Source organism: Thermobia domestica, chromosome 3 (genome assembly GCF_964235325.1).
Source record: "Thermobia domestica chromosome 3, izTheDome1.hap1.1, whole genome shotgun sequence".
NCBI classification, from domain to species: Eukaryota; Metazoa; Arthropoda; class Insecta; order Zygentoma; family Lepismatidae; genus Thermobia; species Thermobia domestica.
This window is the reverse complement of record NC_137456.1, coordinates 213,255,851-213,271,980: the sequence shown is the minus strand read 5'-3', so window position 1 is coordinate 213,271,980 and position 16,130 is coordinate 213,255,851.

Here is a 16,130-nt window from a genome sequence, read left to right as displayed (position 1 = left end):
ATGGCGCCTGTGGGGCACGTTGAGATTACTTGTAGAAACTATCTGAAGATCCAAACAGTGACAGTGAAAAGTGGGCGTTGGAGTTAAAACATCGTTATACTTCCACAATTGTCTTTCCGGTTTCACATTATGCCGTGTACACTTCTGAGCCATATGTATGACAAATGTCCACTCTCATGAGTGAGGATGGTTCCGACACAGAGACTGGGAGACTCGTGTCGATCTCGTCTCGGTCTCGTCTCTAATTCGAGACCGAGACAGAACCCAGGCTCGTTTTGGGGGTACACATACATCCATTCTGTACTTTTGCACTTTCTGTCGGCGATATTGGTCGGTCATATTGCATTTTTCACTTTTAACATTGCATTCATACTCCACGACCACGAAAATTTTTAGCTACCCGCTTTCAGTTTCATAGCAATGTTTTGCATTTTGTCTTCCATTTTGAATGTACACTTTTGGTATCCGATTCATACATAGTACGTTGAATATCTCTATATACCCAATTTCAGATCCATAACTTGTTTTTGTAATTTGTGTCCGCATTGTTCGATCCACCATTTTGACTTGTAAACATTTGATGTCAGCTTCCTATCCAGCTACCTTTTAAACCTACATATACCACGTCTCAAAAGAATAACATCATAGCTTTCTCTTTTGTGCACATTTTCTGGTGTTCCGGAGCGTGCCTTCGTTAGCATATTCTCTTTGAATACAGCCCAAGGTGTTTATAAGATTTTCTAGAAGGGTTTTTCACATTTTTTCCTACTCCCCAAAATAACGGTTGTTTGCTGAAGGGTGAAAATTAAAATAAGCGGATTTCTCGAAAATGTCTCTGACACGCTTTACATCAAGCTGAATAAAAAGTATTGAGCCATTAACTAAACAACTAATTCTATGGTCAATGAAATCTGAGATTCAATGCCGCGTTCACAAAAGCTCTTCGTTGACCTCTGTCCTTAAGCATCTGGATCCAGTTTCTACTCTGTATTCCTATTTCCTATTTATCTTACTATTGTCCTCCCATCTGAGCCAAGGTTTTCCGGTTGGATTTCCAGTTGGAATTACAAAAGCGTTCCTACTTTCTTTCTTTCTTTCTGTCTACATGAGCTGCCAATTGAGCCTCCTATATTTGATGACCCTAACAATGATAAACGAACTTCTACGCATTTAGTTTTCTTGCATTACTTCCAAACTCATGACCATACAAACGTTTAATAAGATCTCTTGTATTTCTTTATATTATATTCTATCATCCCCTATTATACGCCTAGTGAATACCATTCAGCCCTAGGTCCTGATTGCTGTCTTTGATTTTTTCTTATAACATACTCCAGAACAAAGTTTATTAATAATGGCAACAACGCATCTCCTTGTTTAATGCCATTCTCGACGTGAAAACTCGTGGACAAGATTTTCCTACTCGGACTTTATTTGGAATTCATTTAAACATATCTTAATTAATCTAACTAGCTTTTTTGGTATTCCAAATTCTGTAAGAATGATGTACAATGTTTGTCTCCTAACCAAGTGTTAGGCATTTTTAAAACCAATAAATAATTTATGTATATTGAGCCTTTAAAAGTTTAAAATTATCAATACATTTATTCTTATTTCGAGGCAACATTATGAAATCACATACTCAATTTTGTTCAACAATTTTCTGCTATTTTTCCAGCAGCACCTTAATCCCGTCTACAAACAACTTCAATGGTTTCTAGTCCGAAATTTATGATACATGGTTTTCACTCCTCTTTTAAATCTAACTTAACCCAACAATTCTGCAGAGACTACGATGCGAGGTACTCGCAATATGATGGAGAGATTAAAATCTTCCAGTCAAGTTCTTTCAATTTCTGACTGGTCTTTAAAAATGTGTGGGGTCTTGCGTTGCTGACGAAGTATAGGATATGACACATTTTCTGTTGGCCAGTTATGGCCATTTCTTTAAATTGGCTCTAATTGTTGACAACATAGCGTCACTTTGTCTGGCGGTGTGATAGCTCGTGATGGACGATACCCTTCCATTCCCAGCAACAAACAACGTAACTTTTCTGGGCGCCAGTGTGATTTGGATTCACTTTAAATCTTTTCCCCGCTTCGATAAATGATGTTTTTTGCACATTGTTGTCGTAGGCTATCCACTGTGGGTAGCCTCTGATTAACCATTTCAGAAATAGGACAACTTCATTACGTTTCAAAAGAGATTCACTCGATTGAGTATATGTTTTTCAGTAAGGTTATGTATGACCAATAGGTCGTTGGCGATGTCATGATTGCTTGCGTGCTAGTCTTGCTTGACTTCTGCAAGAAAATCATCTACTTTTTCCGTGATTGTTTGCCCAGTGCAAGGATATCGAAATTTCTAGAACAAAAGCAGCTAAATCATCATTTGGGTGTTGCTTTTAATAACGTATCTTTTTCATAAACAACACAGTTTTTTTCACCGATCTACGCAGCATTTGTGCCATTATCGAAATAAAATCGTAAAATATAATGTAGTTTTGAGGAAAGTTCACTGATTTCCATGGTGCATTACCTCATGTTTGATTATAATCATTCTACCACTTTGTGCACATCTACTAGCTTTAGTGTCAGCTGCTAAACGATATTTGACCCGGCCCGCTGCGCACTGTATATTCTAAGATTTCGAATACTAACGTCACCTCTTGTGCAAAAGGCTCAATGCTCTTCAAACTAGTTCACCTCAGGTACTATGAGTCCCTGGTTCGATCCCAGCTTGCGCCGTGTGGACTTTGTGGTGGACAAACACCGTGCTCTTGGGTTTTCTCAGGGTTTTCCCGTTTCCTCCCACTTTCTTAATTCTACCATTTCACTCATCTCTCATGATCACCGTCTCCTTTAGCCTAACCATCATAATCGTGGGACGTAAAACTGAAAGATTTCATTTCATTTTTCTTCAAACTACTGGTATTTCATTAACAAATACTCCTTTAACAATCTATACTGTGGTAAAGGTCATTTCTATGAAAAATCAAGGAGCATTTTACTCTGAGATTTTACTCTTTGAGCATTTTACTCTTACTTTTAGAGATTTTTTTTGACGATTTTTTCAAGCACGACTCAGGCGATTTTGTTTATATTTCATGAATGCATGTTTTATTAATAAGCTATCAACGTCGTAACTCATTTGTCCTGAAAAGATTTGCAAAGGTTCATATTTCGTGTTCATATTTCGTAACTGCAATGTAGTGTAACTAATTCTTTATGAAACGATCAGCAATAGATAGTTTACTCTCAGGTTTGGGATGTTTGGAACGTTTTTTTAAAATACAAACGTAGGCGATTTTGTTGATATTTTCATGAAAAGATATTCAATTAACTTTCATGTAATGTACCACAATATGTCATCTCTGTTGAAAAGATCAGCAAGGGGTAGTTTATTCTGAAGAACGTTTTCAATGGATGATTTTCTCAAAATCTGCTGAAAATTTTCTTTATATTTCATAAAGGTTTTATTACTAACACTATAACTCATTTCTCATTAAAAATCCACAAAGGATACTCTAATCTTGGAGATGAGTGTTCTTCGAAGTTTCCTGGCAACGTCTATTATAATTTTGTGGAAATTTCCTAAATGAGTGTTTCAGCAATAACAGCAGCACGACTTGGTTTAATTTGAGAAATGAGAGTGAGAAGCTTTAGTATGATAGTCGGAACCATAATTATTATTAATAAAGCGACAGAACTAAGGAAATAGCTGCTTTTTAAAATGACTTTTTATGTAAATGATTTTTTTAAGAAAAAGATAGGTAGTTCTCGCTAGCACCAATCTAGTATTTTATCATAACATTTTAATTGAAATTCATATCCTAAGCGGCGAAGAGGATGGCAATATATTTCTAAACAAACTTAACATTTGGGTCGAATTAGATTTTATCGTTTTATTTCTATTTGAAAACGCATCAGAACAAAGGAAACGGATTTCAAATATGCCTTTCTAATATTTTCTGTTAACCTTTTCCAGACAACGCCGAATCTTTCGTATCATAAATATATGGGACTAATATTAATTTTACAGCTCCATCCAATAAAATGAAAACCCTCTCTAAAACTTGCTATTGAGGAAAATCAACGGACAAATGAATGTTACAATGTTTATTTGTTGTTTATTAATGTGCCAAAATAGATTTAAGTTTTCTACCTAATGTTGCATATAATTTCGAAGTTAGAGAAGTGATCAACTTATAGAGTATCAATAGAAATTGTCTTCGTACGATTTCACAAACAAAGGGTAGGCCATATTGATGGGACATATTTATATTTTGAGTATTGCGAATAATATCAGCAGAGCCGTAGCTAGGGGGGAATGAGCGGAGGTGATAGCAAGAGGCCGCCGAACGAGCAAGAACAAAGGAAAAGTGTTGGAATTCAGTAAACGACGAGCTCCAAAAGCATATTGGAGCCCTATTAAATCAATACTGTAAAATTCTCTCAGTTTATGTAAGGTAAAGCAATTATCGTACACGGGAATTTGGACTTTCCCATCATCTTTAATATAAAAGATCTTAAATACGGAAATATATTACAATAAGTAGTTCCTCTAATAATTTTAGGTAAGAAAGTGTAAAGAACCCAATGACTAGGCGTCGTAGGACTTTGTATTTGAGGTTCCTCTCTTTGACCGGGCGTAGTGAGAGGGAATAAGTTTTGTGTGATTAGGTGTCTTTCTCGGTGTCCGGGCGTCGTGAGAGAAAGAGGGAGCCCAATGACCGGGCGCCTTAGGGCTTAAGGATAGGTATCTCTAAATTAACGAAGCGTCGTGACAGGGTAAGGTGAACTCAATGGCCGGCGCCTTAGGGCTTTAGGTGGTTTTAACAACCGGGATAGATTGATGCTTGTTGAGGCGTTCTCCTGTCTTTTATGCTAAAATGTCTGCTATCTTCGATGATCTCCGTCTGCTGGCGATTGCGCGCGACTCCTCTTCGGTACTGTCGTCTACGTTGTATTTGTTTACTACCAACACGTGTACTACACACATGGTTATCGCATGATGTGAAGACATGTTGAACCTTCCATCCCCGCGGCGTAGATAAAAATAAATATTTTTTGCCATTACTGGGAATCTGCATAGTGGTCGCAGTATACACTGGAAATGCACTGAAACACTTGAACACAAAATCAATGTTAAAATCACCTTCACTTATATAACACTAGCACAAAAAATGAAAGTTGAAACACTAACTGTTTGTCCTCTAACCTGAGCAGGATCGTATACATTACTTCATCTCCCTCAAAGGAGAGGCTGTCGAGTCTCTCCTGCTGATAGTATTTATACACTAGGTCACCGATAGTAGTGTCCGTAGTATATTTTGTGAAGTTCGCACGCCAAAGGGTGCCATTATAGAAAAATTTCTAATATCGGTCTAGTTCTTGCTAGTCGTAGAAAATGGATGACAGAACACACTTATATAATAATTAAAGTCACTACTATGATAAACGAAGACATGCCGGAAGAAAGTTTGTCAACTGAAAACCCTGATTTTCCGAACACTCTGTGTATATATAATTTAATATGTTAGTGACAATTATGTGATTCGCGGCGGAGAGTCGAAAAGGAAAAAAATATTGTTGCCGGCCTTGTGAAGTTCATTCGATCGAGGCGGAAACAAAAAAATGCTGGCTTGCAATTTTGTTCGTCGAGGGAAATTGTAAGTATAAAGGCAATCTAAATGACTGAATGCAAAGAGGTAAGGAATTATAAGAGAAAAGAAAGACAAAGGATCTGTGGCAATGTGAATACTAAGATACGTACTAGATTTGGTCACTTCAAATAGGTAGCCTTATCATATTGCATATCTTGTTTACAGATTTTCCGTGTTTTGTTTCTCTTCTTTTTTCTGTCTCTGGAATATGAAGAGTGCGCGGCGCGTGTCGCTGGTCCGTATCTGTTGGAATCATGTTATTCTTGTTTTTCTCGCTTCTTTTCTTCCTTTTGTCTTCTTCCTGTCTGCTGCGTTCTTCATTATACCCGAATTACATGTATTCTTCGCCATCATAATATGGTTTTATTCTATCTATAGAGATATATTTTTCTCTCTCCCTGAAAGTGTGGGGCATGCGAACTCGGTAGAGATTATTATTTAGTTTTGAAAGTATTGTGGCCGGTCCGCAGTATTTATCGGTCCATTGTGATGATTCACTGACCCGTCGAAAAGGAAAATAAATTAATACTTTATCTGCATTGTGGAAAGTTTCTTGCTTTTGTTTCTTGTCAAAATATTTCTTTTGTTGTTTATGAAACTTTAGTAAATTTCGACGTACTTTTTCTCTTAATTTTACAAGTTAGTTTATTTCGATTTGTAGTTGGGGTGCAGTCTGTAATTGGCAATCACAGATTGTCCTTGGTTCGTACCCGAACATTAGAAAGAACATTGATTTCTTCGTTCCTAATTGGACGAAGCTGTATAAACCAAAAGTTATGTGAGGTAATAGTTTTGGCCATGTTTCATGATTTTGTTGGACGAAAAATTTTAAGGAATTCTGTATTTTTGTTCATGACCTCGACTAATCATATATCTTGGTGATTAAAAGCATAGCAGATCTTGAATTCAAAATTATATATTTCTGCTAGTTTTTGGAGTTTCTTCGCTCTGTGCAGTGAATGTTTATCCAAATGAAGAAAACGGAAGGCGCCAAATTTAAAAATAATTTCTTCCAATAATTTTTCAAATGCCGTGATGCTATTAACAGCTTTCGTCACTATATAACGAGTGTTTGAAAACAAAAACGTGTTTTGGTTTCCTTTCTTCGTGTGAATAAGGTCCTAAACCGACAAACATCCATCGTTCTACTATAAGGCCAGGCGGGTGATGAAGGAGTTCTCCTTGTGGCTTTTTGGGAGTTTCTTTATGAGTTGACGTTCTCTGCAGTTCTTAATTCTAAATACTAAGTATGACTTCATATTTGGCATGTAATATTTATTGAGGACGGTCTTATATGTCTTCGAAAACCCAAAATGGGGTGCTGACGGATCCTTGTGAATAGACTCGAACCATTGTCCTCTCAAACTTTTCGGAATACACAAAAGATAAATTAATCCAAGTTCTGGATGTTTTGTGTGCGGTAAAGTAGGTCGTTTCTTAAGCAAAAATGTATAGCTGATCTCATAGAAATTTTTGTTGGTTCTTTTCCTTCCAAAAATGCTATTATGTCAGCGTTCGAGTCATCTTTGCGCTGTTCTTCCCGTAAGTTCTTCAAAGATCCTGATTGTTGTATTTGAAGAATGGGTTCTTCTAAAGAATTTGAACGGTATTCATGCGTATCCTCGGTTGCCTGATGTAGATCTGTGGGTTATGGAGTATCATTGCTGTTTTATTTTCTAAGCGGCTGATAATATCGGCCGGGTGCTTCTTTCCTTCTATATGGGAGATGTCAAAATTATAGTCGGCTAAGAAAAGTCTATAACGTGTGTATTTTCCTACTTTGTCCGGATGCGTGTGTAGAGATGTAAGACATTTAGCGTCTGTAAAAGTTTAAATTTACGGTTAGGTAGGAACTATCTGAATTTACGTAAAACATATATAATAGCATATAGTTCTTTTTGCCAGACAGAACTTTTAGTTTCGGCAGTAGTAAGACGACGGCTGCAATATCAAACAATTCTTTCTTCGTCTGTTTGGGGGTTATAACAAGCCAGTATCCCCCCTAGTTGGCGTGAGCTCGCGTCAGTTGGTGTGAGCCTTATCTCTAGTTTTTCGTCGAAATGGTAGAGAGATAGGGCATTCAAGATATCTTCTTTCAACTTCTCAAATAATTCATCGTGTTTTTCGGTTCATTTGATTTTAGCATTTTTAGTAAGAAGCTGTTGAAACGGTTCTACCTTGGTCGTGAAGTCCTCAATATGACTTCAATGATAAGAGCAAAGACCTATAAAGCTCTTCAGTATTCGTTTAGTAGTTGGTTTCTTAATATTCTTGATCTTATTTGCTATTTTTCGTGAGATGCTAATCTTTCCTCCGGATACAATGAATCCTAATACTGAGAGTTCTCTGTATAGCAAGTGTGTCTTCGTGGGGATAGGCTCTAAAGTCATGCTTCCGTAATTTTTGGAATAAAAGCTCCAAATCTGAGATGTTGTTTCCACGTATATGAGCCAAAGACGAGGTCGTCTGCAAAATTAGTAATGAGTTTTGGTAAGCCGTCTAATAGAATTTTAATAACAATAGTCAAAGATTGGGAACTTGACCAGTGGTCCGTTACGCATCTAAGAAATTTATAGCTTTTGCGTGTATGGTTCACCTAAGAAGTCATGTATTTAGTGCTCTTTGGATGCAATAAGATTTGAAAATACGATTGCGAAATGTCCAAGGTCGAAATTAGGGTTTTCCCTTTCAAAAGCTGCAAAACGTCTTCTGTAGACTGAAACGGGATGCTTAAATACTTTGTATAATTATTACATCTCTGTAGATTCAACACAAGCCTGAATTCTGAACTGTTTGGTTTTTGATCGCAATTAGAGGCGAAGAGTAATTACTCGTCTGTGTCTGAGTTATGATTTTGGCATCTAGCAATTGTTTCATCTGCTTATCAATTTGATCAATTATTCCTAATGGAATAGGCGGGGAGCGGTGATGGAAGGACGCACATGTATTTATGCGTATTTTATGTTCGTATCCTCTAAAATAACCTATACCCTCCGGACTATATGAAAACCATCCCTGTATTTGTATAACAAATTGCTTAAAGCTATTCGCTGGTATTCCAGTAAATTGGGATTTATATTGAAAAGGTCAATCTTAAACCCCATCAGGATTCTGCCGCCTACAGTCAGAGAATTTGTCCATGCCGACCAGATGTCCATGTCGGATTGCCGGTGCGAGAAGCCGGCGTCTTTCAGCGCGATTTTCGACCGCGACGAATAGTTGCCTTACCGGGCAGTCGGCAAACAGCCGGAAATGAGCATTAAATGCGCCGACACCGCCGTCGGAATGTTGTCTTGCCGACCAGTCGGCAAACAGTTGTAAAAGCGCAGTAAATATGCCGGCACTGCCGTCAAAACGAGGCCGGCATAAATAGTCGGCAGAAGGTACTGTTTCGCTGACTGACGGTCGGCAACAATCGGCAAAGAGTCGGCAAAAGGCATTTTATTTTACGATTTTCGATCCTTGCCGCGTCGGCAAAAGGTCTGCAACTTTGAACAAGTAGATTGTCGTGCCGCCGCGGACGGGTGCAGGCCGCCTCCGGCTGTAATCCCTCTTTCCGACCGCGACTTCCTGATGGGGAAAGTTTTAACTGTCTGTCTTATTATTTTCTGTATCTGTTCTTGACCTTTAACTTTATAATGTTCCTTGTCATCTTCTATTTTGAAAGAAAATTCTTCCACGTTCTCCTCTGTATACGCCACTGGTATACCTTTACTTAAAGTTATTATGCGTGCCGTAGCTTTTGAGATTAATGACGTAAGATCGTTAGTCAGCACTTTCATAGTCATTGCCTCCAATCCATATCGCCCTAACAATGATTGCAGTAGAGTAATGATGTAAAATGCTGCGGCATGATTTTTCTTCGGAATTGAAACAGGAGAGTAGAAATGTGATTTTGCTGGGATCGTAATTTTTGTAGCTGTGAATACATTTGCGTTTCTCTGCAAATACAATGAACAAGTAATTGTTTGCGATTCCTCCGTCTCTCTTTTTTCCTTGGGAATTGTAGGCTTCCTAGGATTTCTATATAATGATATATAATTATATTCTAGGTCTATTTGAGAAAAAAGTCGACTGAGAATGTCATTCCCAAAAATCGGGCTGAAGTCTGCATCTATAAATGAAAATAATGTGATAAGGTAGTGTGCCAATTTTCAATTTAATTAGAGCTATTTCCTTCAAAGTCAGAACTTTGTTAGCAATGTCCTTGATACAAGTCTAAAAAGATATTAATTTACAATTTGGAGGTACGTCTCGTCTGGACCATAAATTAGACTGGATCCTGTGACTATTATTATGGGCAGACGGCTTGAATTTACTCTAATATTAAGTAATAATTTATTATATTCTGTCCCCAGCTAGATGTGTTCTCGGTGATCATTGTAGGTCACCTGAGTGAAAAAATTGTCCTCCGCGCCATTAAAAGTTTCCGCTATTGCCTGTTCTTTTCGAATGCGATGGATTTTTGATTGTGGTGGTTTCTGTGTGGCCGACTTTTCTTGAATAGCTCGCGAGGCTTGACTGGCCTGCGAGCCCATCTATACGTTTCCCAGCTTTTATTTTTTTGGATTATTCCAACACGAAGATGCGCCGTGATTCTTCTTATAGCATATAGATATTTTATCGCCCTTGACAAATATTTTATTTTTCTTACTACTGTTATTTCCTTTGCTGTTATTCTTTGCTCACACCTTTTGTTGTCCGTTTATTTTACGATGCTTTCCTCCGTTATTACGCCTAAAATTAGTCTTCATGGCATTTTGTGCTACCATTAGTAATAATTCGGCCATTTGATTGGCTAGTTTAGTGAGGTTCGTATGAGGAGGTTGTGAGGGCGGGTTTTGACTTTGGTGGGGTTGAGGATTTAAAACTTCAGGCTGAATGGAAGTTGACTGTTGAGGGAAAGTATTCTGCGATGGAGGTGAAGAAGGTAATGATTGCGAATAACAAGGAGAAGGTTGCATAGTAGAAATTGGCTGTTGTGCATAAGTTGGCATTAACGAACTAGGATTTGTTTGGTTATGAAAGTCATTTAAAGGAAATGTTGAGGGGCGGTTAGGTTGGCCGATTAAAGAATGAAGTACCTGTGATAATTCTACACAGTTCCTCTTCTGCATGAGGTCCTGAGCCTTTTCTAATTCGTGGAGTCGGTCCTGCAACTGCTGGACTGTTTGAAAAGATTCCAACACTATCTTCTGTAATAAATTTCTTTGTAATCCCAATAAAAGAAAATGGATCTTCTGTTCCTCCGATGCCGCTGGAATTAGCTGTCTTAATTTCCTTAAGAAATATGAATTGATCGAATCATTTTCGTTCTGCTGTATTTGAAAAATTTCTGATTGTGCTTTATATGCTGGCAAATTTAGACGAGATAATGAAATTAATTTAGTTTTAAGTTCATCGTAATCTAGGGTGTTAAATTGATTCTGATTTTGTAATTGTAAAACAAAATCGTGAGCTACATCCTGTAAATACGCCGGGAGAATTTCTTTCTTCTTTTCGGGGGTCCATGCCTGGAGTAAAGCCAAATGATGGAATACCATGAAAAATCGATCCAAATTGTCTGTACTGTGACCTGAGTATCTAGTTAGATGGCGAATATTAACAGGTATTCGGGAGCGTGATTCTGCCATATTGCTATCGCCTTCTCTATACGTATTTTTTCCAGATCTAGTTGTCGGCATACATACCTGCCAGCCTAAAACGAATCAATTTACATCTAAGAGTAATAAGAGTGTATAACAACACGGATATTATTTTTATATATTCCTGCCTTAGTAACACCAACACTAATATACTGTATTTTAAAAGTTCTAAGTCCGTTTTTCCGTTAATAAAACGAGCGTCCCGTAGGAACGTCCTTAAGAAATGTATGTATATAGACGACGGGGCATCTACCATGTAAAATTCTCTCAGTTTATGTAAGGTAGAGCAATTATCGTAGACGGGAACTTGGACTTTCCCATCATCTTTAATATAAAAGATCTTCTTAAATACGGAAATATATTACAATAAGTAGTTCCTCTAATTTTAGGTAAGAAAGTGGAAGGAACCCAGCGACTAGGCGTCGTAGGACTTTGTAGGTGAGGTTCCTCTTTTTGACCGGGCGTCGTGAGAGGGGATAAGTTTTGTGTGATTAGGTATCTCTCTCTGTGACCGGGCGTCGTGAGAGAGAGAAGGAACCCAATGACCGGGCGCCTTAGGGCTTAAGGATAGGTATCTCTCAATTGACGAAGCGTCGTGACAGGGTAAGATGAACCCAATGGCCGGGCGCCTTAGGGCTTTAGGTGGTTTTAACAACCGGGATAGATTGATGCTTGTTGAGGCGTTCTCCTGTCTTTTATCCTAAAATGTCGGCTATCTTCGGTGATCTCCGTCTTGCCGACTGCTGGCGATTGTGGGCGACTCCTCTTCGGTACTGTCGTCTGTGTTGTATTTGTTTACTATCAACATGTGTAGTACACACATGGTTATCGCATGATGTGAAGACATGTGAAACCTTACAATACTGTTATCGGTTTGCAATTAAATAGATTTGGCAAAATTTTCTTGCCCGCTCCTCACAACCCAAACGTTTGAATAAGAAACACAAGTTTTTACTTGTTACTTAAAGAAAGTTACTAGATGCAATTTGTTAAGGAGATGTGATACATAATGTTCCGAGTAATGACCTATAGTGTATGCAAGAGCGTTTTCATAATCAGAAACGTTCAAAGTCTTAAATATGTGTTCGGTGTTGTGATGGTGATGGGTTTCCTTAGTTAATCACGATTTCCTACCCAATCGGAAATATTACGACTGTGAGAATGAATGTATGAAAATTTGAGAAGTGAACAGACACACGCAAGCTGCTCTTCGGAAGCTAATATAAAAAATGAAGGTAAATAAGTGGAATGACATTTTCGAACTGGAAGCAGTTGTAGAGTATGAACTTAAGAAGTCAGAAATTAACCCAACAAATTTCGTCTTTTTCAAACACTGATCAGTACAAGTGTTTTTCTTTTAATGCAATGATATATAAAATGCTTCCGATCTGGAGTAATTTATTGGAATTATTTCTCCATAAACTCTTGTATTGTCAGAATATATTTTGTGTGTTCGTATCTAGTTGTATGGTATTTTTACCTATGTAAATACATACAAAACATATACACACGCTATAGGCCCTATATGATTGTGTAGTGTATTTTTAATATGTTAATTAATAATAAGTAACCTTAAAATCAGAACTTTCATTCATTAAGAATTTAAGTAATTACTATAATTTCAAACATATGTAGTAGCCAAACTATATTTTGGACTTTAAATACAAATATTAAACACATTCTTCACCTCCATTGATCGATATTAAGAAATTAGCAAAGAAGGCTTATTTTGAATTTCCATTACAATTCACAAAATATTTATTGCAGTAAATGAATCTAAATTAAAATGCTATTTGTGTGGCCACATACAAAATAAAATTACGAAAGTTTACGATTATTCCTGGAAATTTTGCTGTCACCCATTTCGAGTTGAGTTGATCCTTTTAGCAGTGAGTCTATTTGAGACGGAGCCTACTGATTAACGTGTAATCCGAACCACATGAGCTCCTGCCGGGAATCGAATTCGGGTCTCTCACGCCAATGGCGCGTAGCTAACCGCTTAGCCACGAACAAGCTCATTTCGACCATTTTAAAAGAAAATACTTTCGAATGTATTGAAATTTCATTTCTTATCGACAGTATATAACATTATAAATAGTTGTAAAGGGCATGGAGTTGGTGGATGCATGTAGTAGCGTTGGAAGGGTGCGAGTCCCTTGAACATAGTAGTATTATCAGAAATCGGGCCCTGCCAATAAGGATTCAGAAATAGAGTTCCGAAATTTTGGATATGAGTCTTTTCTGTACGCCTATTAATCATTAAATTGTTGTACGTGGGTGGTGGCATTAGAAAGGTTCGGGTCGTCTGAGCACTTGATCCTTTGAGCACTGCGGTCATATCAGAGATCAGGTCCGGACCCAAAGTTTTGGGTTGTGTTGTAAATCTTTGCTGCGACTCAATCTCAATACTTGATTGCGCGAGATACAACAATCAATTCAGCTATAAATATGGTGTTACCTTTCGCAATCAGGTATTGATATTAAGCCACAGGAATGGTTTGCAACATCCCCCCTCCACCCCCTGATATATATATATATATATATATATATATATATATATATAGATAGATAGATAGATAGATAGATAGATAGATAGATAGATAGATAGATAAAATGGACCCCTGATCCGATTACTCACATTAACTATGTGTTCAAGGAACCAAGACCTTTCCAACGCCACCACTTGCTTCCTACAACCCCATGTTTAATAGGCAAATAGTAGCAGTCCCGTATCCACGGGGGGCTAGGGGACTAGCCCTCTCCTAAATCTTAATTGACCCAGTAAAAGTTTCACGTTAGGCTTGCAAATGAACTTGGATCTGGTCCCCGTAACTTCTACCACCCCCTACATTTTTGGGTTGGCTACCAGCCTGAATACGAGGAACTTGAGCCCAGAACTTCGGGGCCCCATTAATAAGCTTTCAGGATACAAATCCGACTTCTAACATCACCGCTGTACTCAGACGACCCGGACCTTTCATACGCCAACCCTCGTCCACCAAGAACTCTACCTGTAAACGCAATAGAATAGATCGGAATCCAAACTTCGGAACTCCATTTGTGGAGTTTTGAGCCAATGGCCCGATTTCTGACATTACTCTGTACTCAGATGACTAGGACCTTTCCAATGCCACCTCCCGCTTCCAACAACTCCATGTTTAAAAGAAGAACATAACGGACCCGAGCCCAAAACTTCGGGGTCCCATTTCTGGGGCTTCGAGACCAGGGCTCAACTTCTGACATCAGTGCTGTGCTCAGGCAACCCGGCCCTTTCCTATGCTACCACTCTTATCCAACAATTTCATGTTTAAAAGCGGAATAGAAGGGACCTGAGTCTAAAATTTCGGGACTCCACTTCTGGGACTTCGAGGACAGGGCTCGATTTCTAACATCAGAGCTGTGCTCAAGGGAGGAAGGCCTTTCCAACGCCACCACTCTCGTCCAATAACTCCATCTTTAATAGGCAAATAGAATGGACCGAATCCAAATTTCGAGAGCACATTTCTCCGCCGTCGAGTCTCGGGTTCCATTTCTGACATCGATGTGCTAAATGGGACCCAGACTTTTCCATCACCACCTCCTGAGACCAAGAATCCCATGTTTAGTAGTCAAATAGGAGGAACCTTAATCCAAAATTTCGGGAATCCTATTCTCGGACTTCGAGGCCAGGGGGCCAAGACCTTTCTAATGTTACCAACTCCTTCAACAACTTCATGCTTAATAGGCGAATAGGAGAGCCCGAGCCAAAAGCTTCGGGACCCCATTTCTGGGGCCTCGGGCCTTGGATTCCATTTGGCATTACCGATGTGCTAAAAAACAAGCGAAGATCTTTCCAACGCCACCGGTTGAGTTCAAGAACTACATGCTTAATAGTCGAATAACAGAAACCCGAGTCCAAAATTTCGGGACCCCATTTCTGTGGTCTCTGGGCCTTATCCCGCATCCACTAAACCCATTTCTAACTCGGTTTCCCTGACGTAGGAGAATCGGTTCTATGCTCTTTCCATAACTGTTCTCCAAGTGGATTTGTATATAAGCAAATGTAGTTTTGTCAAGTTTAACTGAAAGTCCAAAAAATGCCTTTAGAAAACAGCTTTTATTTTCCATAAGTAGAAGGTTTGCTTTGTATATAATTACATACACACTAATTGTTTGCTGAGCAAAACCACATATTTTCGTTAAAAATGAAATATGTGTTACAGTTTCACCAACTAACTATTTGGTTTCATCAGACACTATAAGATAGAAGGAACTTGAGCTCAGAACTTCGGGGCCCCATTTCTAAGAGTTCAGTATACAGATCTGACTTCTGATATCACCGCTGTACTCAGACGACCTGGAACTTCAAACGCCATACGGAGATGTAAGGTATCTCATAGTGTCTGATGAAGCCAAAGAGTTAGCTGGTGAAACTGTAACACATATTTATTTTTTAATGAATATATATGGTTACATAATTATCGCTTTTGGCTGTTGCAGTGGTCTGTCCAAACAGTTTGATTAAAATTCAGCGTAGCATAACAACAAACACTGCTTCTTTTATATGTGCAAAAAATGGAAAGGTGAGTACAAGGGGCGCCGAATTCTATTTCGCCCCGGGCGCCAAAATATCTAGTTACTGCTCTGAATAACAGTCATGCATGTTTTTCATATAACTTATCAGTAAGTGTAAGATAGGAGTTGTTGATACATGTTTCTTTCATTCTTGCAAGGAATCATCGTGATATGGATCGCCGTTGAAATTTCGTACGTGATGGAGGCGTTTTTCAGTAGTGGAAGCTCCATCATCACAGCACAACTGCGTGGCGTTTCAAAACAA